The sequence below is a fragment of the Dromaius novaehollandiae genome, chromosome 1 (assembly GCF_036370855.1).
Source record: "Dromaius novaehollandiae isolate bDroNov1 chromosome 1, bDroNov1.hap1, whole genome shotgun sequence".
NCBI classification, from domain to species: Eukaryota; Metazoa; Chordata; class Aves; order Casuariiformes; family Dromaiidae; genus Dromaius; species Dromaius novaehollandiae.
The window spans coordinates 7,979,301-8,000,543 of record NC_088098.1 but is presented as its reverse complement, the minus strand read 5'-3'; the positions used below and the strand labels follow the sequence as shown (position 1 = coordinate 8,000,543).

At 37.9% G+C, this 21,243-nt stretch overlaps 1 long non-coding RNA gene across 1 annotated transcript in view; it reads left to right on the top strand.

The window, feature by feature from the left end:
* LOC135328148 (uncharacterized) overlaps positions 1-15,632 on the top strand; it is a 32,247-nt gene extending 16,615 nt beyond the window's left edge. Inside the window, exons 2-3 of the long non-coding RNA XR_010388894.1 lie at positions 3,530-3,589; positions 15,169-15,632. This is a non-coding gene — a long non-coding RNA (uncharacterized LOC135328148). The remainder of the gene's footprint in view (positions 1-3,529; positions 3,590-15,168) is intronic.
* Positions 15,633-21,243: the final 5,611 nt, after the last annotated feature.

Below are 21,243 nucleotides of genomic sequence, written 5' to 3'. Positions count from 1 at the left end.
ATATTGAACTCACTATACCGTAATCATTGGTGCAATCTAGCGTACTCTGAGATGACGTGTTCTAAATCAGGAACACTGTAAAACATGCAAATAATTCTAAGCATAGTAATCTACTTATCAGTGTTGCCACTCATTAAGTATGCTATAGTTCTGTGTTTTCATAATGTCCCTTCACTTTTCACAATATTTGCATCTTCCAAAGCTGAAATTTGCCTTATATGGTCTTTTCCCCAAAATGTTTTTCCTTAAATGAAAGCTCTATCCCTGTGCTATTTTGGTGTTACACTTCTTGAATGCAAAGAGCTAAGAGAGAGTGAAAGAAACCTTCCTGTACTGGCAGAATAGCTGACCTGAGTGTATTTATTCACTTCAGATGATATGTATGATGAGTTTTCATGGTAACTCCTTTTGTCGGACAAAATATCCCGCAGAAATCTTCATGCTTGTACTTACTCCAAGCTAAGCAGTTCAGCCTTGAGCTTTCAGTTGAACCATGCTGTAGCAATCCAAGAACTATCCCAGAGTGGATATGCCTAGACAAACTTCCTTAAGCACAGACCTCCTTCCTGGTCTTTCAGTTATAGGGGAAAGGGTCTGTTAATTTATTGCAATACTTCAAACAATTATGTTCTTTCTTACAAATGCACCAGCCAGAGTAGTGAACCCATTGACAAACAAAGCTATATCTCAATGTTTACTGCCTTTCTGGACACCTGGAGAGCATGAACTGCCATCAAAACAAGTGTTAATATATCTGTTGGGCAACTGCAAAAGCTCATTGGAAATTAGATCTCTTCCATCAATAGTTCAAACAGACCCCTGATTTGAAGAAAGAGAATTATTTCTCTTATAACAGTCAGTAAAAGGCTTGAGGAGGTGGAGGAGGATTAAAAGCTCCTTAGGTTAGAGGCATGAGGAAGGAAATGCAGAAAGAGACCTGACTGTCTGATACTTTTTGAAGATAAGTGTGGAAGCAACTTGTCGTTAGATTTGGGCATAAAAAAGAACTCTATAGGGAAAGAGAGTCAAGATGTTTAGAACATCAGGTGCCGGTATTTCTAAAATGCGATGAATTACATGTCCCGGGGGGTATTTCAGTTAGAAGAAGTAGGTCATGAGCCCTATTCTCTCTCTCTCTCTCTCTCTCTCTCTCTCTCTCTTTTTTTTTTCTATTGCAGGTACAAATGTTTAAAGGCAGCAATAGCTATTTATATCCATTGACCTTTTAAATGAGCGCATACATATATCTGTGTATCCTAGTCACGATGTCTACCCAATTAGCAGAGATGCACTGATTAGATGAGATATACTGAGTTCTAAACTATCATTTTATTTTTAAGGTATAACTTAGCTAAACATCTTTCTTTATACTAACCCACCATTTAGAAACAGTGGGTTTAATTTATCTTTGGGTTAAATATGTTTGGCTGATGAAATCTACACCTGTTTCCCGATTGATGAAAACATAAAATTTAGGTTAATTGATGAAATAAAAGAAGAAGGAACTTGAAGGTCAAGATCTGTGTATGTTGGCTGTGTCAAATGTTAGAATGTTTATAGTACACCTGCCTGCAGAAGGTTTGTCTGAAACCAGGACTACAAAGCTTATCCGAATGAATAAATGAAGTTCATCCCAAAATTTTCTTGTGAGGGACACCAGAAGGAGATTGAATTTGTGTTCAGCTTTCTAATGCAGAAGAAATGTGTGTTGCCAGAAGAGTCTGGCCACATACGTAGCAGGTGAGATGCTAATAAGATTCTTTTATATTGAGTTGTGGCTAAATAGTGTCTTCCCTGGGAATTGCCTTGTACAGAGCCAGGAAGTAAAGCAAGTAGTTCCAGGAGCAGCAGAATTTATGGAGCCTGGTTTCCCAAGACTTTCCTGCATAACAGTCCTCCCCCATGCAGCTTCTGCAGTACCTTACAATAATATACTTGACTTCTCTGGGTAGAATTTAATTCTTCAGTGGGACTCGTTATTTGGGTATTTCTCCTCTACTCACCTACCAGCTTTTAATGATATTATGGTATTATACCATAAGGTATGACTGAAGCTAGCCAATAAGTTGCAAAACTGTTTGGAAGAAATGAGGAGCTAGAAGGCAGATAAAAAAAAAAAAACTACCATAAGCTACACTTTGAAAGGCAACCACATACTTGCTCCATTATCCTGACTCTGCTTTGCACCAGGGTTTGTTCGCAAAGGGTCAGCACACTGCTTAACTCCAAGCATAATTTTAAAGCAGTGCTTGTCCTGTGGGACACTTCGGTTTGGTTCAGCTTACTGGTGTAACATGGCAACAGTTTGCTTGGGAGAGGGACTTGAACTTGATTAGCCAAAAATGGTTTTTAGCATACATTTTATGCTAATCCAGAGCAAAGAGGCTTTGATAATCACTTTGCTGTCATTAAAAAGAAACTTTGCACTGATAAAATTCACATCTGTGCACAAAAGTTTATATAAGAATAGAGTGACACATGATGCCTTCTAAAAGATACGTCATATCTACACATTGGCAATGGATTTATGAAATAGATGTACATGCAAGCTGAGGAACATAAAGACATAGCAATATAATTGATGGTTTTTGTTTGTTAGTTTTATTTGTTTGTTTTGGGGGTGGGGGGGGGTGTTTGTTTTGCGTGCGTGTGTGAGATCCCAGTTGGTGTAGGGACAATACAAGGACTTTGATGTTCTTTATTGAAGCCCTACTAGCCACTCACTTCTAAGAAGAAGTTCTCACTTCAGTAAGGTGTAGGAAATGATGTTAAAACACTCTGAAACAGACCTCGATTGTCTTCTCCAGAGAAGACAGTGATCTAACCTGCAGCTGATTGATACGAAGAGGGGCTAAGAGTTTATGGGATAATGTTTCGTGTTTATGTTTGGAAAGTTGTAATTCCCTCATCAAAATAATCTGTCTTGGCTCAGTGTTGACAAGTAGCATCATCTTGATTGTCACCACAGCTATTGTACAGTTCTCAAGACTCTGGGCAAGAGCAAGGACTAATATTTTAAAACATACATAATAATCAGTTCTATTGGAAGGTTAATGGCCTCTTCATTTGTTTTTGCAAAATAAATAGTAGATTTCCTTAATTTCCAGTCTGCTCGCTCAATCACATTCTAGCTAACACACTGTAAAATTAGTTGCATGTGAGTGTAGTCACCTCTAGGGGATTAATTGCTTAAAACAGATGTAGAGAATCTGCACAGCCTGACTTGCTCTTGCTGTTCTGTATCAAACTTCTGTCAAGAGGAGCTGGCTGGGGTTGCCCTTTGCAGGAGATGCTCAACTTCCAGCCTCCAGGTCCTGTTGAAGTTAGAAGAATGACAGGAGACAGGCACTATCAGAGGAGAAAACCTACTTTTTCATACTGCAGCAACCACCCAGCTGATCCCACCACTGTCTTTCACCGTGCAACTTCTTTAAGGCTCTGATTTATCCTCTGGTCTTTTTGACTTCGGTGAGATTTAAGCACATGGTCAAAATTAAGAAGCTTTCTTTTCCTTTTTTTTTCTCCCAAGGTTTAAAGAGAGGGAAATGCCACATGCTAAATGTGAATTCTTGTGACACTTGGCAGTCAGGTAATATATATTTATATCTCCTTTCTCTTCTTCTTTCTCACCCACTGCCCTTCTCTGAACCCTTTATTAGTGAATAAATAAACATTATAGAAGTCTGAGTTATAGTGAGCCGTTTGCTGAGAGCTGGGAGGTGAAGAAGAAATAGGAAAAACAGCTTTTCTCCCTTATTGAATTATTTTATTTCAGGCAAAGCTGAACCCAGTCTTACAGCTTTAATTTTGTTCAGAAGAAAAGGCAATTTTTTTAAAAAGTTTTTCAATTTTTTTACTTTTTCTGCTAAACCAAAAATCAATTAATCTCACAGTCTCATTCCTTAGTTTAGCTTTATGGTCATGTTCCTAGGTTCTTCTTTACCCATAGTAATATCCCATTAATAGCTATATTAATTGACTGGATTTGTTCAAGAAGAAGATATTCAGTGCAAGTATACGTAACTGAGAAGGATCATACAGAAAAAATTAAAAAGCTTTTGTTTGGTTGTTTATGGTGGTTTTTTAGTCTTAGATTTTAGTCCTAGATTTCTCCTTCACAGAGATTGTCAATATATGAACAGAGTTATTTCTACGACACTCTAAATAGGAGTAAGAGTTTAGTTCTCACCCTACTTTATTTAGGTACTAGTGATAACAAAAAGTGTGTTAAAGATTTAAGCCCAGTTTTTAAAAAGTCTTCAGCCATTAGCTCAGCAATTTGAACTGATCCTCTTCAAAATAAAGACTCTAGTTGATCCCATTAGTTGCAGCTGAATGTCTCTGTGATGCAAATCATAATATGTAATTATGATTTATATTGTTATGTGCAATGTCTCTTCTTGCTGTTTGATGGCCCAGTCCTTATAAATTAGGTTGAACAGGCTTTGATAAATTTGATTAATATTTTTCCTAACTGTGCAATGTCCTTCATTTCTTTTCCACATAAGCAACAAATCACTGCTTTACTGATGGCATGTAAGAGGAGATATCTTAGATTTATCTCCCTACAAAAATTCAAAGAGTTTGTCATTTATACATATCACAAGAAGACTCAGAGCTGTTATGATTAATGATGAAGAAAGAGAGTATTAGAAGGGCTTTAAAACTTCCCTTTTCAAGTTTAAATCACTGTCTTACATGTAAGAGATTAAAAGGAAATCTTTCTGGATGTAAAATTATTCCTATTGTCCACTGTCTCTTATGTTGAAGCATCTGGTTTTTGTCACCACAGGACAGAGTATTAGAATGGAGCACTGCTTTGCTGTAACATGTACTTACTTAGCTCTTGGTGGGCAGAAGACCCTACCACTGTCAGTCATGCACAGAAGAAGTCTTTTATTAATATTATTATTATTATTACTAATTGTTCCTTGGTGTCCTTAGAAGCTTTAGATCCTGGAAAAAAGTTATATAAAAGGTGAGGGAGAGGGGTTCTTTTTGGAAGACTTATAGCATCTAGCTGTGATACCAAATGTCTCAAAATAAAGAAGTTTTCAGCAAAACAAGGCTGAGTAACCATTTTGGGGGGATGGGGAAGGCACAGAAGATATTGTCTGACTTCCATGCCTTTTGAGGCAGCGTCGGGATGATCGCAGCATTTGAACAAGCACTCATCAGAACCGGCCTCGGTGTTGTGCATTTCCCAGCCCAAGAAAAGAGCAGCACTTCCCTGCAGAGCTCTGCCCAGGGGATGTGAGTCAAGTTTCTGGCAGAAGACAGGCCAGTAAAAGACTTCCCACCACTTTAGGCTCTAAGGGTCTCTCTCTTTTTATGCTCTTCTGTGTGACTTTTTCTCTGCTGGCTTTGCCCATCTGTTTTCTATATGGAGATGCACTGTCTAATGCTCTGAGTAGTTTTAGTTTTACAGGAGTTTGGAGAGGTTTTCAGCTATGCTAATCCTTTTTTCTATTTCATTTTCTTTTCATGCCTGTCCAGGATAATCTGCACTTTCTATTCAGATTTAATTTTCTTCCAACTGACTTTTTTTTTAAGGAAATTGCATATGAAGATGACTGCTTTTTGACTGGTCTTATATTTTCAGCCATTTTTTGAACAGCTCCAGCTACACGTTGGCTATTTTGGAGCACTGTAGGCAGCAACATGGCTAGTGGGCTATTTTATATATGGGACATCTGAGATATGCACTTCTCCAGGATCACAGGTAGCAATCTTCATGCACCTTTGCACATCAGGACAGAAAGTCTCTGCCAGTATTTCATGCATGCACTAGACAGCGTTTGAGTGACCTCCTGCAAAACGTGTTACTGTTGCTTGTGTTACCTCTGAGCTCCAGCTTAGATTGCACAGCACAATAGGGTTTCAAAAATGCAAGGAGGAATGGCTTAGGCCAGAGACTCTACACCTTAATAAATGAGACAGTGGCAGGGTGCAGGGGAAGAAGGAGGCAAAACGCTTATTTGCCCCAGGTGACTGTACAGTTCTGTGGAAGGCAAATGCTACTGCTATTGTCTCCCAGTTTATCACCTTAGCTACCAGCCCATATTGCCTGGACCAGGTGTCCTGCACTTAATAAAACTTATTAACATTGCACTTACTTCCTTTGTACATGATTAATAGCTATGGGTTAAAATATGCCTAGCTTTGTTTGCCACGTATTATTCGCTCACTTAAATGGTAGCTTCAAACCCCAAGGAGCAACAGGGCAATATGCAATGTTTGCATTTTAAGCTCTATCTCCCTTGCCATTCAACTTTGTTAGTATGTAAAAAGAAATAAACATGAGAAAACAAATAAAAGAACACTATATATTAATTTATTGTATACTACAAGGAGAGCCCTACAAACCAGCTCATTAAAGAATCTAGTTGAACAAAACATTAATATCAATGCAGGCTTTAGTCTCCAATCTGTTCTTGACTTTTCCATCTAATTCCTCTCATAATAAGATAAAAATAGTAACACTAACATTAAACAGTTTATTCTGGTAAGAGATTGCTTATTAAGTAGGTTTACTGCTGTGTGACAGTGGATTTTCTTCTATCTTTAGCTTCATGGAACAAACTAGCTGGATTTTTTTCCAGTGCAAATTGAGTCTTTTTTGAATATGTCTCAGCTTTAATTAATTTCTTTTATTGAGGACATCGGCTGTAGAAATCTATTAGGCTTTAATTGCACTTTGTATATTTTATTCTCCGGAAAACACTTATGAGTTTTAATACTGAGATAGGAAAGACTTAACATACACACATCTCAGTAATTCTTGTGGATAAGAATTGTCTAATTTTTTTAAAGTTCTCAGCACTGAGAATAATTCCTCCAAAAGCACATTGCATAAAACACTGACAGAATTACAAGGTAAAATTTTATGACCCATGTTATGCAGGAGATTGGACTAGATGAGCATACCCCTTTGCTTCTGACCTTAAATTATATACATTTGGGACAAATATGGATTACACTTTCATTTTTCATTAAGCTCTTTCACAGACACAAACACAACGGCACTCACACATGTCAAAAAGATTATGTAGCACACAGCAAATGCTAAACTATACTAGAGAAAGTGAAACAGGGCACTTAAGAGTGCAGCGTCTTCTACATCTGGGTGAGGATGGCTGATCAGGAGGTGTTCCTGAGTAGACATAAACAGGAAAGCTACAGCAGACTGCATTGATGGTGTATATCAAAATTTGAAAATTAAAGGCATGCTGAGCAACAGAGGGTGGTAAAAAGGTAGTGGGATCACACCGCTCCATCTACAAAGTGCAGAGCTGCACAACTAGCTGGCATTGACAGTATGGGTGCCCCACTATGGGGTTGCCCCCATGCTAATAAATACGGCCCCATCACAGGGAGCACTGTTTCTAGCACAGTGCCATAGGCACTTTTTGTTGTACTTTTTTGTTGTACTTTTTCTTGTTCGAGAGAAGTGCTGGGTAGCAGTGATTAAGCGGTACAAGGGTCCTTTGCATGCAGCAGGAACTCTTCGAGAGCCAGAACGAGAATGCAAGCTAGCCTTAGTTTCCAGTACACCCCTAAATTGGAAGAAAACTATACTTATTTGCCTGTAGCATATAATCCCTAATGTTTGTCAGTTTGGATGCCATTGCTAGCACTCCACTTATGGAAAGTGCTTGGAGGAATATCGTCATACATATCCAAAACCTTAATTTTTAAGTGCTGTTTTTAAGCAAGATTATTTATTTGAATTTAAAATTTAAATTTAAATTATCCTGGCTAAGAGGTGACATTAAGACAACGGTAGGAATCCTTTTTGAAAAATTGATAAGAAAAACACCAATAGTGGGTCTCCTGCAGTGGATATGAGTATTGATTTGAATAAAACTTTTGAACAGTCTAGGTCTTAAATCATCATCTACCCATACCAAAATATGCCATCTAGTTCCTTCTCCTCCTGAACTTTCCCTTTAAATCATATAAACCTGATAAAAGCAGCTCGGGAGATGTGACAAAAGTTTAAACTGTACAGCCGAGTTGTCCAGAAGAGGAGGCATTTCATGATAGCTGGGCTGCCCAAATGCCATGCAGCTGCTACAGATTGCACGGAGAAACCCCAAGCCTACAGACCGTGCCATATGGGAAAGCAGTGGTTCAACGTAACTCATGGCTGTGACGAATTATAAAAGGTATTTATCATGTCATGTGAAATTAGAGATAGCAAATAATATTTTCTGATGTATTAAATAACAAAGTATTATGTACAAGTTACCTTTGCAATATATGCCATTAGACAGACCATTATTGGAATACTATGTTCCATTTGAGCACCAATACACTACAAAAGATATTAATAATGTAAGAAGGATTCAACCAAATACTACCCAGGTAATTCATTGCACAGATAATTTTTTGCACTAAATGTGAATTAATTTTCCCTTCTGCAGGCATTTTCAGGATTTAAAATATTCTACTTCTTTTGCTTTAAATGAAAGCTGATGTCTTGTTCTCTCTCATTTCCCCCCTCCGTACAGGGCCAAAAGTGCCTGTTGTCAAGGGCCCTAACTCAGAATGGAGAAAGCCCACAGTCAGGTCCCTGCAGAGGGAGCGTTGATACATCATTAATCTATTGCTTTAGCTGATGAAAACGAACCAGAGAAAGTGACAAAGTGCACATGCTCTCGCTATAAGACAAATTGTTTAACAAGTGTTCTTGAACAGAACAAATATTAAAGCTGCCCCAGACAAAGTTAAAAGTATGCATCAAAGTTGTCTGCTGGAGATGATCATATACGAGAATAAGTGCTTGTTCACTGGTCTAGAGGAAGAACAAGAGAAGAACTGAGCAGATAGACAGCAGTGCGGGATGTGCGAGATACAGGTTCAAACCCTTCTGCATTCCAGAGGCCACATGCACTGGTATGGAGGCACTTTCTTTTTTTTGACTTTTTTTCATATAACTTTCTCCTTTATGCCTGAAAGACATTTTTAGCAAAGTATCTTGCAAAAACATACCAATTTCTACATAAACTTTCTGTAAGTTTACATTTTCTGATTAAAAATCTTTTGCTGAAAACTTCCCAGATTACTATACCCCAGTCTGTTAAGCATAGGAAGCTCACACTTTTTAATCTATATTCCTGCAGTTATCAAGAAAAATATTAGACAAATGGTGTAAGTGGGTTGTCAGAGTCAGATATCTTTCACTGAACAACCAGGTGAACAAGGGTGAATTTCCCCTCCTGAGAGGTAAGTGCTAAAGTGTGCATGTTGCAAACACAGCCCATGGCTCAAGGAAAGCATAATTCTTAAATGAAGGCACCATGAAGACACTTGGGCTCTATGGGCTATTGGGAAACAAAATTCTAGGTGGACTTTGAATTCTGGGGAAACCCAGGTCTTGGAGTCTTTCTTTTTTCTTTCTTTTAAAAATCTGACAGTTCAACTTTTGATTGCAGCATATCTTGTACTTTACCCAGCATGAGACAAAGACAATAATAAGAGAAGAGACCACAGTCTTCCCATCTTCCTGAATAATTTGCCTGGGGATTGAATGGTACAAAAACCTCATTTTCTCCCTACACTCAGGAATAACACAATATTAGTGCAATCATAGGAAGAATCATCATAAAATTGGTTTAGTGCTGTAGGCTTAATATAAAATTCTGTGCAATCTCTTCAGATTTCATTGGCAATTGCAGCGTCTTGGCCAACTTTGCCAAATGGCTTGTTCTTAGCTATTCACAGGAGATATATGTAGACCTGTTTTTATTGTTATTTTATATTTGCAGCTCCCATTGACTTTAATTGGAATTGTGGATGTTCAGCATCTCTGGGAAAAGAAAAATCAAAAAACTTTGAAACAAAAGCTTTAAAATTCCCAGAGTGTCTCCATTATTGAAAAATGTATATTGTTTAGCTGAAGGGTGGTAAAACCAGATTGCTGCAAAAATAGTTGCCCTCTTTTATCTGAAAAGCAGTACCATTTACCCATACTACTTTAAATTTTCAGGATTGATTCACAATTCATGCTTGTTCTTTTTGAATAACATGGAACATGAGTTACTGAATCAAGTTTGTGGTAAACTCAGTTCTCCTATATATGTTTTTTTTGGTTTTGGTTTTCAGAGAATATTTTCCATATATTTGAAGTATAATATTATAAACATGAAGGATTATTATTGGATCTATCTCTAAGAATATTGCTTATTCTTTGTTGAGCCAAACCATGTTTTGAAATTTGATTTCAGTAGCAATTTCACTTGAAAGCAGATCAACTTTCTGAATATCTGGCTAGTTATTAATAACGTTCATTGTAGAGAAGACTGTGGCTTTTATAGAATATTCATTTAAAAATAAAGGGTGGATTACGATCTGTTGTACACTGCCGACTGATCTCCAAACACTTTGAATCCCAGTATAAGGGAAAGGAGAAAAAGGAGAAAGGCAGGTGTGTGAATTCTGCCTTGGCCATGCAATCAAAAGTAACAAGCTAATTTTCTTAGTACACTATTTACCACAGAAGTAGTGCTTTCCATAATGATTCTCCTTTCTGCTTTGCAACTACTTCCAGACCATAGGTTATTTAATAATGAAAAAATCACCATTCTGCAGCAGACTGTTCTGTCCTTTTACAAAGTTAATATTCTGCACTGAGCAGCACCTCAAGTAATCTTAGGGTTAAAAGATGCTCAGGTACCTGAGTTTTGAGCCTGACTGAGAGCATTTTTATGCTCTTGCTTTAGCTGGATGCTACAAATCAGACATAAGCAGGATTAGCAGCTTTCTCTTGTGATTGCAGCTGGCAATCCTACAGTACAAAATGGTAAAACCAGATTATGTTTACAAGCTAAAATTTGAATAACACTATCCTTGACACTTCCCTGACCACCCTTTCCCACCTGGCTCTAGATAACATTTTTCATTTTCTTTCTCCTCTTCACTCAGCATCAGATACCTCTTCTGGCCATTTTCTCCTACCAGTTGGCTCTCTTCCTCTATCCCCTTCTGTCCTTTTAGTTCTACTCAGGTTGTCCCGTTTTCTTAAGTGGACAGTCTCATCTATTGCACTCAGCTCCCAGCTCACATGGATTCAGTGCCTTGAGAGTCTTCAAAAAATGTAAGAAAGCCTCGTGGGAGTTGTCTCCTGCTTCAGCAGGCTTTCCATCCTCTTTCCAACTGTGCTTTTTAATCCTCAGAATATGATCCAAGTCCCTGCATTTATTGGCAATATTACAACTGGGAGATATATTCAGTCACGGGTTTAAGTTCAAATTTAATCTGATGGTCATAAGTTTTCCTTCTAATGATCAGATAACAATCAGTTAAACTCCAATAATAAAATTGTACTTCCTGAACATGCTGGACTTCTGTACTCCTGCAGAGATATATCTGCAAGGCAGTTATGTTTCTAGCATTTGTCTTGCATTTCTTAGTATTTCCAATAAGCAAGGACCCTCAGGAGTGGCAAGATCCTTTTAGATGTTTCCTTTGAACTTTATGTATTAGCTAACAGCTTTTCAGTAGAGGGTATTGATGTAGAAGCACAGCGAGAAAAAAACTCAGTATGTGGAAAGAAGTAAAAGAGCATGAAATAGCTATGATCAGATTCTTCTATTAACAAGATTGCCTGTTGCATAGTTAAAACTTCTATAAGCTCTTCTATACTTCTGGAAGGCAAAGTTACTGGCAAGATGAAGGGTTTTGATTTTGGTGTTTACAGGTGTCAGAAACAGGTTGTTCAGCAAATCTCTGTTATTTTCAGTAGCTGGTTTGGCTGTGAAATGTTGGAAAGCAACAAATAAGAGAGCTCCTTCAGATGAGTCTGCAGTAATACTTTTCGCAAGGTCCCTGCAAAGAAAGCTTCCTCTGAAGTTTGTTCTTGTTTTAGTTACAACAGAATGATAGTTGCAATCGTTTTATAAATGGACAGAATACTGTGTGACTTCATGCCAGGTGTTTTCACTTCCAGGAATAAACTGAACGGGAACCTGCAGCAAAAATGAGGGATGCTGTCTGGGAGCTGCAAGGGTAACATGGATTCAACTCACAGTGGGACTGGGGTGCAGGATGCCCAGACAGTGCCAGAGCTCAGCTTTTATGGGAGAGCGAGGAGGCATCTGCAGAAGCATGGTACAGACTAGCACCTTAAAAATGAATGGCTTAATAGGGGGAAGCTACAATAGGTATAAAAAGTCAGTGGCAGGCCATGACAAACTCATCTGGGGAAAAGGAACCATCCTGAGGCAGTACTATCTGACTATACAGTTACATTTACAGTATTTATATAACTGTCATCCTTTCAAGCATAGATACTAACACAACCCTACCTTTTCCTTGAGTGGGAGTAGGACTCAGCTCTGAGTTCATTGTTGAAGTCTGTAAAGGCATTTGATATATAGTATTTTTTAATAAAAAACACTCTGTAAAATGAAACTACACTGTTTTATTTAGCTGCTCTCTTTAGAAATTCTTTCCATTAAATGTTTATGTTTGGAAGCTAAATAAAAGATGTATTTAATTTTAAGCATGGATAAAATCATTTTGGGCTGAGTGCAATAGTGTAATGAAAAAGGTTTGCTGAAGTTCTGTGTATGTGGTTTATGGGGACATTGTATCCACTCCTAAGGGGAAAATGGTATTAAAACATAATTAATATTGTGAATGTTTCTACAGAGTTGATGACTTAAATGTTCTATCCAACTTCTGTTGGTTTTTATATGGCTTGTTGTGAATCTGCACATTCTGTTTGATTACTGTAATAAAATTCAGACATTAGATATAAAAATTCCATTAGAGATTCTTTTCTTTAATCTCAGGATTTGGTAAACTCAATACTCAGGGAAAACATGATGCTAATTTGTACCATTCTGTTTTGGTTATATAAAATTGGAGAAATTGGGTTGTTCTCTTTTTAATACTGTTTTTATCAAAAAGAGAAATTGAGAAATACGTATGAGCTAAACCCACATATCTACAGACCAAAATCTGCTCCTTGGATACTAGTTTGGAGATCACCACAGACAACTGTGGGAGCTGCATGCTTGTATTGTGAAACAGAACTTGATTGCATCCCCATAAGCTCTACAATAATGTGCAGGTCATACAGGTTTTGTGCACAAAAATCTAACACATGAAACAGACTCTTAACCACATGCACTGGGTTCAGGCACCAACTTTCAAGAAAATCTTTCTTATTATAGAGGGAGTTGGAGAAAGATAGTACAACATAAAGTTTTTTTTCCTCCTTTTTAATAAATTGCAGCTGTAAAGCTTAAATTGCCTGGAGAAGGACAAGAGAAACTGGCCTTTCATGGCTATTATATGGCACATTCAATAGCTCTAAAAAAATTTAAGACAAATCAGCCGAGATACATGAATAAACGAGACATACACAAGAATCCTTGCACTAGCCACTAAGGTGCTGCAACTGCTGGCAGAGAAACATGGCTATAAGCTAATCTTAGCAGTGGCTGTCCCAGAAACTGCTCTGAGACAATTAAAAGCCATAGCCAGAGGCACTGCAAGCCTCTCACAAAAGCAGAGATTAAGAGTCAAGGAGGCAGTTTTTGAGTGTCTTAGATTTATGAAAGTGCTGTTACCAAGAAGCTCTAGCAGTGTCTTATGCCACTGCAGAGGGGCAAGGGTTTCACTTGTATTTATCCACACTGGAGAGAAGGGAGCACCAGGGAGTTAACAAAATCATTGGTGCTTTATGGTTCATTTCCCCCGAAAAATGCTTATCTTGGTTTTAAGTAGTTGACTCTCTTCTGGCCTTCCTAAGCTTGTACCCCTTGGACATTGCTACCAAAGCATGGTGACAAAGGAGTGAGGCTGGGCTATTGTCAGAATGAGGCCATACGAAGGGGCTGAAGTGACCCATGTGCAGTTCATGCACAGTAACAGGAGAGTTACATGAAAAAATACAGCACAATGAGATGGAGGTGGAATGAGAGGAGAGGAGAGAAGACGGACCTATGAGGTCCATCTGTAGGAATCTGGTGAGCATATTAAATTAGTTTGCTTATCATAGCATCATAAATAGTCAAGAACTAAACATGATAGGTTCAGTATCATAGTCTCCTCTCTTGAAAGACATCACCCAGGATCTTGACATCATATTAATGTAAAATTGATTTATAAATGATTCAAAGAAAGGAGTTCCAGATGTTGAATCTCCTTCACAGCTTCTTGTAAGTTCTTGCAGTTTCCTCTTGCTTTCCTATCTGCACTGAATCAGCTCAATGCTAAAATACTTAGCCAATGTGCACTGATAGATTTAAATCATAATATAATATATTGCCAAAAGACCTTCAAGTGGAGGTATGTGGGGACCTGGGTAGAAGCTAAGGTGCTAATGTGTGTCCTGAAATATGTCTTTCTATCCAATTGCTGTTTAATCTCCCAATACATTAAGGAGCCAGAATTCAAAAAATCTGCCACAGTTCATCATGCTCCCCCTCCGAGCCTGGGAATATTTCATTTCTAGATATATGGTGACTCAGCTTTGACAAACTGAAGAGATAGAAGCCATTTGAATGTTTTATTTCGTCCCAGTCACCCTATCCACCTTTTTTCATATGCAAGAAGTACTTGTATGGATGTACTCTAATAAGATACAAGAAGAGGGAGTAGCTTAGAGCACTGACTTTATGCACAAATGCTGTAATTGCTGCTGAGAAAGTGTTTCCTCCTAAGTTGTTTTAAGAAGGAAAAAATACTCAGCAAAACTGCGGGAAGCTCTTTCAGTCTCTGAATCCTGGTGACACAGGAACACATAAGTTTAAGCGAGAGTTTCAGACATACCCTCCTCACAGCATTCCTTATTAGTTAATTTGGGCATCATGTACACTGGTCGTGTACTGCATTGCGGTTAAGCTCGCTCCCACCTAGTGAATGGGAAGAACTAAGAATGATATAAAATGGACGAATTTGGCCTTGAAGTGAATTCAGCTCCCAGGCACCTTACAGACACTTATCCTTGGGACCGTCAGCATGGGATTCACTTCCTACTCCAGCTCAGGGTAACTGGTATCTACAGCTGGTCCAGTCACTCCAGGCTCCAGGTGCAGTCAGAGGGGAGATACCCAGCTCCGTCAGCACATGTTTGACGGGGGCCATCTCAAATGCCTGCCTCAAGATGAATGATCCATGCCTATGAGTTTCTGTTCCTGTTTGTTTATTTTCTAGGATGCTCCAGATGGCTGGCTGAGATGCAGATCTTTACAACGTGGGCTCCTGCATCGTCCGACAAACCGTGTGCTTTGCCTCAAAATCCACACTTTGCTGTGAACCCAGCCTCCAGTCTGCCATAAGCGTTTTAAGCACCAGACCCAATATCACCTAGCAAATCAGCAGCAGAAGTGAGACGATGTCAAATGAAGAATGACAGGATCCTAGGTGCTTCTTCATTCATAATAGCACCCTGTCTCTCACTAGTGCTGGTCTAAAAGCCATTATTCTTAATAAGTGAAATCTCAAAAATGTGTCTGGACCATGTAATCAGCCTTTCACGCCAGATCCTCAGCAGCATAAACCAGTGTACCTTCAGTGGAGCTCTAATGTGTTACAGCAGCTAAGGATATGGCTTGCTGGGTCCCCCCCCCCCCAATAATACATAATTTCGTATAAATAAATTTACACTACTCATAACATAGCATACTATGTTTCTATTTATTTTTTCTGAAGCAATTTAGCAAAGTGGCCCAAAGAAAAAAGTTTCAAATACCATGTCTTTTAAATGTCAGTTGGGGGGGGGGGGGTTTAAAGAAACTGTAAGAAAAATGATGTGTTAGATTAACCTGAGCTAAGAAAATAGAGTCATAGCCAAAAAATATAGACAAAGACTAATAACTATTCAAGGAAACATACTGAAAACAAACAAAATTTGACCTCTGTTAGTACTAGCAGCTGGGCTATACATAAGTGAGCTTCAGACCTGTCCATTTTAGGAATTTTTTATAGGGTCCGTTTTGTTGAACCATTTCTGATAAATTAAATCTTCAGTGAGTTTGCTGGCTTTCCCTCTTCTCTGCTCTAAGGAAGTCTGTCAGAGCAATCCACTGAGAAACAGAATGAAGGCTCTTCCTACTTCTCGCTACTATATAAATTTTATAAGAAAGAAATTTGTGCTCAGGCCCAAAATGCTCAAGTTCTGAATTAGCAAATTTCCTGCGGATTCCTGTCTTGCATCAAAATTTTCTCAGTCAACTACTTCAACCTGATTTTGACTTTTAAAGGTACAGTTTTACAGTCGATATTCAACATTCCTGCCTGTTCTCAGCTCCAATGGCTCACTGCCACTCTGGGCTGCAGTTTACTGCCTCATTTGAGTTGCCATGCTGCAAACTGTACTGGGGAGGTGTTTTTTTCTATGGCATTTTGTTTTTTTAGCAGGTGTCGCTTTGCTGATTGGTTTGCTTCAATTCATCAGTGTGACTCATGGGTGCAGTAAATTGCAACCAAAGATGAACAGACAGAAAAAAAAGTCTCTAAAATCAGTCATTTCTCCAGAAAAAAGGTATGTGGAGCTATAGCCTAGCTGACCTTGGAGAAACACAGCTATCAAAAGGTCACTGGGGGAGAAATAGCTTTGAAAAATTAATAAAAAGTGAGGATCAGAATTGTTTCTGGCAGCAGGGGTGTTGGTGAGGGTGGAGCTGTAGCAGTAGGACAGGAGCACTCAGCTGATGTCCTCTATCAGATAGTGCTCACAAGAGAGGGCACAGCCACTTGCAGGCACATCAGAAGTAACGTTTGAAATCAGAGTAAGAACTCCTCATCTGGAATGAATAGCTTATCTTCATGGTTGAAACTAGAGCTTATTCAATTCATAAAGTACCCTAGTGCATGTACATTTTGTAACAAATTATTCTTTTAAAAATGATCTCACTTTGTGTGTGTGTCTACAACACTGCTTAAGCTTTACATTATATTTAAATAAATATGCCAGAGCTCAGAGATTATATGAAATTTATGAACTTTCATACAACTCTTACCTCTCATGATTTTTCTGAAGACCACAGTACTCGTAATTTCAAATTACAAGAGGTTTAAAGACATGGCAGTCTTAACAGATGCTTTCAATATGATGCAACGTTGGCATGCAACAAATAAGAATGTCCTATTAAAAACAATCATTTAGAGGTCATCACTGCATAAGGGGGATAAAGAGATGTGCTAATTTATTTCTCTTGGAGAAACATCAGGCTAGTGCTCAAGATGGTTCCCTTATGCTTGAAGCATGTATAAAGCAGGAACCTCTATCCCCGAGTACTATGTATGAGCTAGAAGAAAGATATTTTAAATTGTATGATTTAATATTTATTTAGCAACTTTCATGTTCTACCATGAGCCTTTTACAACTGATATAGGAGGCACACAAGATATGTTGCATATTGGCTTGAACACCTTGGACTCCTCGATTTTGATTCTGCCATTGGACGACTAGGGATAAATCATTTCTCTGGTCAGTGCTTTTATGACCTCACTAAAACTGATTAATAATAACTCTAAACCTCTTTGTGATATGATAAAGATACATTGACAAAACATGCTGTTTGATGTCTAGGTTATTATTTCTTTCACTGAAATTTCTCCCTCCATGTGCTTTTGGTATCTAACAACCCTTAAATTCTTTTAAAGAACAGAGCTGAGGAAGGAAGTGAAAAGTATCAGCTGAAACTTCAAGGAGTCTTCAGAGAGCCAAAACATTATTGTCCTGAGCCCATTTTTTGTGCTGTTTAAATTACATCAGTGAGCAAGACTTTGGTTTGTTTTTAAGCCCAGAGATAGTATCTCCAACACTGCAGGTTTCCCCATCCCTGAGGGCTACAATTTCTTTTAAACTGAAAGGTCCTCTTCACTAAAAACTTAACCATATATATACTCAAATATATGGTCACCTCCAAAAATGTGTGTGTGTGTGTGTGTGTGTGTGTGTGTGTGTGTATACATTTAATAAGATACACCCCTGTAAAACACAGATGTGCATGTATGTAAAATCTGACAAACAGTATTAAAAATGCTAAAGAGGAAAAGCAAAGCACTGCAAATCTGTAAGCTGCTACACTTAGAACTTGTGCAACCCGGTTCATCCTCATTACTCACAGGTAAGATGATGAAGTCTTCAACAACATGATCACATTCTCTGCCTTTCATAAGACTACTGCCTTAATTCAATAATCAGGTAGCTATTCACTGCATGGTTTCAAGTCTTGTTAAACTGTCGTGCAGATTTTGATCAAGATTTACATCAAGCTGGTCAGTCCCAGCCATGGCTCATCAATCTATTTCCTAGAGATTCACCAGCAAGCATACACACAGCTGTTCTCTAACACTGAACCAACATTAGAAATTGCAGCAGATGCTTCTTTAAGATATATATAAAAAAAAAAAAACACAAAATGTTGCATTATATACTTAATGAAAGAAAACACTCATGTGGCATTTCATTAAAGTAGTCCCTGAACCTTGAAGATATGAAAAAAGTTTTCATAATTCTCATTTACAGTCTTAAAAGTGGTTTAAAGGCTATTCAAATTTGGTAATTTACAACTTGTATAGAACAAGCATAGAAAGTACTGCATAGCAGCCCAGAAAAATCCTGAATTATCAGACTTTACAGCCCCCCAATGTAGCAGCACTGAAACAACATCACATACTCTGCACTTAGCCAGAGAGGACAAGGAACCACTCTGTGTCTATGTACTTAACTGCGCTTCAGTGGACAAGTGGTTTCTTTTATGAATAGGAAAAATCTGTACTAATTACCAGTTTCCCAAATTATGCTTAACCATGCTGTATCCATGTATGTATATGGATGCACATTCAAACTGTTCTCTCCTGTTTCTGTGTGGTGATAAATTTTCTCAGCTAAGAATCCCTTTTAAAATACAAATCTAGAGCTCTTACAGCTATTATTAAAATAAAACTTTTTGCTAGTTCAGTCAAAGGAGTTTTAAAGAACGCTAAACTCAGCCTGTTCATGATGAGCAAATATATTGTTTTGGCTTCAACAGTTTTACAACTTGATTTAAAAATAGTTCTGCTAAAATGCTTTAAATGTCCTTGTGCCTTCTGCCTCTCCTTTGTTCTTCATCTTCAAAGCTCCTATTATCTCAGTTTATGGGCTTTAATCTTCCATCCCATATGTCTGTATGGGCTTTGAGATACTGACCCCTACTCATGTATGTTCCACAGTATGTTTTTGGAATTTGTTATTGCATCTGGTGGACAGGTTTTCCTTTTATTACATTTCTCTATTCCATGTCAGCACCTGAATCTGTTATAGAGTGTTATAAAGTGTTATCTTTCCCTAAAAATATCCTTGAAGGTACAAGTATTACTACATCCTTCCTACCTTTACAGGAAATTTGAGGACTGGTATCTGAAATACATTTACCTAAAGTGAGCTTGCAGAGTCATTAATGGTAGCTGTTACTTTTAAAATGTGTCCCCTCTCCCTTCAGAGTTCATTTTTTTTTAAGACATTTTTATGATGACATTTTGCCAGAGCAGGAATGGACATGTTACAATGCTTTTAAAATATTGCTCGTTCCCCCCTACCTGTAGAATCTCAGCTGTTGATCCCTGCTCTGAGACATGTATCAGATAAAATTTAACTTAATGTAAAATATCCTTCAAGGCACTCCTTCCTAGAAACTCCCACTCCATTCCACTTTTCATACTCAAATCACAAAAGTATTTCAAGTCACCGTTCATTTTTTACAGTGTTCTGCAGCTCTTTTATATCCTTCACATTCAAAAATCAACATGTCTTAAACATAATGCTGAGAATCACATTATTTTCATTCTTTTCACCAGATGCATTGACTCATCATGTCTTATTTCATTAGTCACAGTACAGTATGACAGTGTATACACTTGAATGAAATCAACAGATGTGGCCAGACTTTTAACTGTCAGTTTGTCCTTTGAGAACCAAAGTCTAAGGGATGATTAATTTTTCAAGGTTCTTGAAATCCCTCATTTGGTTTAGAGTGTGTGCATCCATCTAAATATATGGAAAATCAGTTACCATAAATGTAACTACTTACCTGATATATTTCTGCTTCTATGTTTTTTACTTCATTGTGTATAGTATAACAACTTTATACAAATTTAACCTTGCCAAAGGTAAATGGAGATAAGTACAGAGCACATATTGTAAAAGTGTGTTTCTAGAGTTATGCAGGCCAAATGGAATAGAAATTCTAATACAGTTCATTAAGTGACCCCAATTCTGCTATAAAATTCAGGACAACTTTGTAAAATATACATTTAAGTTCTGTTATGACATTCATGTCTAGAAAAGAGGATTTGATCAGTTAATATGAAAACTACCAGAGTAGCTCTATTAATCAGATTTTGTTTCTTCTACAGACCAGAATATAAACAGCTGGGTAAGTGTGAGTTTGTGAAATGCATTTATTATGTTATCCTTTTAACCCATGAACTGTTTAGTATATTTAAAGTAGAAATGCATCAATCACTCTTTTCCAGGCAATATTTAGTGTAGAAACTTCGCATTCCTGAGAAATCTCATGATTATACATATATATATACCATATATATATATATGGTAGAATAGTCAATATGTCAAAAAAAAATCTAGAGAAAAGGATTTGTATTCATTTTTAGTATCCCTGGAAAAGGTAAGTCAGTGCTGTCCTACAGCTGAGTCAGGTAGATTACCCCAAGGTAGTCCCTGACTTTTCCTTTGCTACCTTGAGGGCAAAAGACTGTGCAACTACAAAACATTATTCCTCCCTTCAGACTGGCTCGGGAATACTGGAAAAGCATAAAAGTGTGGCAAGAGTTAGAAAGTGATTAGAAATTAAGGGAGAGCAGCCTAGAGCTAGCTGGTCCAGACATAGTGTTTCTAACAAGCAATACATGACTTGCGCACAGAGCTACCCAAATATTTAAAAAGGTCTGTTGCAAGGGAGAGAAAGACTGGAATACCCTAGCAAAATTCCCCATGAAGTTGACAGAGAAAAGTAGGTTGCTCTTATCTACCAATGCATCTCTGCCCAGTCACCCAGCCTTCAAAGAGGAAATGGTGTATGCACCTTCTCTCACTGTAGCTAGGCATTTTGCTAGGACACAGCAGATGAAAGTTTCAAACCTTTCAAGGCTCAAATGAGCTTTAAACCTCCATTTCTTCTTCTGGGTTATGCTCTTTAATCTGCTGTTTAACAGTGGGTACTATTGACACCTCAAACACAAATCCATTTCCCTAGACCAAAATTCTTTTAATTAGCA